Genomic DNA, 2677 nt, shown 5'->3' on the forward strand with positions numbered 1-2677 from the left:
GAGGCTTCCACTTGTCAACATAAAAGGCATGTATATGGTGTTGGATGAAGTATCAGCTGTTGCATGCCTGATTTATATCCTAAAGCTGGCTGGCTATTAAGCCATGTCTAACCATTGGATTGGAGCTTTAGGCTAACATTGAAAGATTCCTGGAATTCTTATTAAAAATTTTTGAATCTCTTAATTTCTTTTTCCTATATGTTTTTCGAAAAAAATATACAAAAATCCAAAAAAAAAATAATAAAATCATAAAAATCAAAAATATTTTGTGTTTCTTGTTTCAGTCTTGAGTCAAATTTTTGTTTGGTGTCAATTGCATTTTTCTAAAAAAAAATTATGCATTTTTCGAAAATTCATGCATTCATAGTGTTCTTCATGATCTTCAAGTTGTTCTTGGTAAGTCTTCTTGTTTGATCTTGATGTTTTCTTATTTTGTGTCTTTTGTTGTTTTTCATGTGCATCTTTGCATTCATAGTGTCTAATTATTGAAAATTTCTAAGTTTGGTGTCTTGCATATTTTCTTTGCATTAAAAATTTTTCAAACACATGTTCATCATGATCTTCAAAGTGTTCTTGGTGTTCATCTTGACATTCATTGTTTTGATCTAAAAATTCTAATGCATTGAGTCTTTTTTATGTTTTTCTCTTTCATCATTAAAAATTCAAAAATCAAAAAATATATCTTTCCCTTTTTCTCTCATAAATTTTTGAAAATTTGAGTTGACTTTTTCAAAATTTTTAAAATCTAGTTGTTTCTTATGAGTCAAATCAAATTTTCAAATTGAAAATCCTATCTTTTTCAAAATCTTTTTCAAAAATTAAATCTTTTTCATTTTTCTTATTTATTTTCGAAAATTTTAAAAATATTTTTCAAAATTCTTTTTCTTAATTTTATCTAATAATTTTCGAAAATATTATCAACAATTAATGTTTTGATTCAAAAATTTCAAGTTTGTTACTTACTTGTTAAGAAAGATTCAAACTTTAAGTTCTAGAATCATATCTTGTGATTACTTGTGAGTTAAGTCATTAATTTTGATTTTAAAATTTCAAATCTTTTTCAAACAAATCTCTTTCAATCATATCTTTTCAAACTTTGATTTCAAAATCTTTTTCTAACTTCTTATCTTTTCAAATTTAATTTTCAAATCTTCTTAATATCTTTTCAATCATATCTTGTTAATCAATTTTCAAAATAAATTTCTATCATATCTTTTTAAATCTTATCTTTTTCAAAAATTTGATTTTAAAATATCTCTTCTAACTTCTTATGTTTTAAAAAAATTGATTTTCAAAATTTGTTTCAACTAACTAATTAACTTTTTGTTTGTTTCTTATCTCTTTCAAAACTACCTAACTAACTATCCCTCTCTAATTTTCGAAAATATCTCCCTCTTTTTCAAAAAAAAAAATCTTTTTAGTTAATTAATTGTTTAAATTTTAATTTTAATTTTAATTCTCCTTTAATTTTCAAAAATTATCAACTCTTTTTCAAAATTTAATTTTCGAAATTCTCTCTCTCATCTCGTTCTATTTATTTATTCATCTACTAACACTTCTCTCCCATCCAAAAATTCGAACACCACCTCCCTCTCTGTGTTCGAGTTTTCCCTCTTTCCTTCTTTACATTACATTCTTTTCTTCTTCTACTCACACAAAGGAATCTCTATACTGTGACATAGAGGATTCCATATTTTCTTTGTTATTCCCTTCTTTGTCATATGAGCAGGAGCAAGGACAAGAACATTCTTGTTGAAGCAGATCCTAAACCTGAAAGGACTCTGAAAAGAAACCTAAGAGAAGTTAAAATACAACAATCCAGAGACAACCTTACAGGAATTTTCGAACAAGAAGAGGAGATGGCAGCCGAAAATAATAATAATGCAAGAAGGATGCTTGGTGACTTTACTGCACCTAATTCCAATTTACATGGAAGAAGCATCTCCATCCCTACCATTGGAGCAAACAATTTTGAGCTTAAACCTCAATTAGTTTCTCTGATGCAACAAAACTGCAAGTTTCATGGACTTCCATCTAAAGATCCCTTTCAGTTCTTAACTGAATTCTTGCAGATCTGTGATACTGTTAAGACTAATGGGGTTGATCCCGAGGTCTACAGGCTTATGCTTTTTCCATTTACTGTAAGAGACAGAGCTAGAATATGGTTGGACTCTCAACCTAAGGATAGCCTGAACTCTTGGGATAAGCTGGTCAAGGCTTTCTTAGCCAAGTTCTTTCCTCGTCAAAAGCTCAGTAAGCTTAGAGTGGATGTTCAAACCTTCAGACAGAAGGAAGGTGAATCCCTCTATGAAGCTTGGGAAAGATACAAGGAACTGACCAAAAAGTGTCCTTCTGACATGCTTTCAGAATGGACCATCCTGGATATATTCTATGATGGTCTGTCTGAATTAGCTAAGATGTCAGTGGATACTTCTGCAGGTGGATCCATTCACCTAAAGAAAACGCCTACAGAAGCTCAAGAACTCATTGACATGGTTGCTAATAACCAGTTCATGTACACTTCTGAGAGGAATCCTGTGAGTAATGGGACGCCTCAGAAGAAGGGAGTTCTTGAAATTGATACTCTGAATGCCATATTGGCTCAGAACAAAATATTGATTCAGCAAGTCAATATGATTTCTCAGAGTCTGAATGGAATGCAAGCTGCATCCAACAG

General features: G+C 30.3%; 1 non-coding gene across 1 annotated transcript; it reads right to left on the minus strand.

The window, feature by feature from the left end:
• Nucleotides 1–2255: 2255 nt before the first annotated feature.
• On the minus strand, nt 2256–2363 carry LOC112753841 (small nucleolar RNA R71). The gene has a single exon (XR_003178205.1). It is a non-coding gene; the product is annotated as a small nucleolar RNA R71 (small nucleolar RNA).
• Between the last annotated feature and the right edge of the window lie 314 nt (nt 2364–2677).

The sequence above is a fragment of the Arachis hypogaea genome, chromosome 15 (assembly GCF_003086295.3).
Source record: "Arachis hypogaea cultivar Tifrunner chromosome 15, arahy.Tifrunner.gnm2.J5K5, whole genome shotgun sequence".
In the NCBI taxonomy this organism is placed as follows: Eukaryota; Viridiplantae; Streptophyta; class Magnoliopsida; order Fabales; family Fabaceae; genus Arachis; species Arachis hypogaea.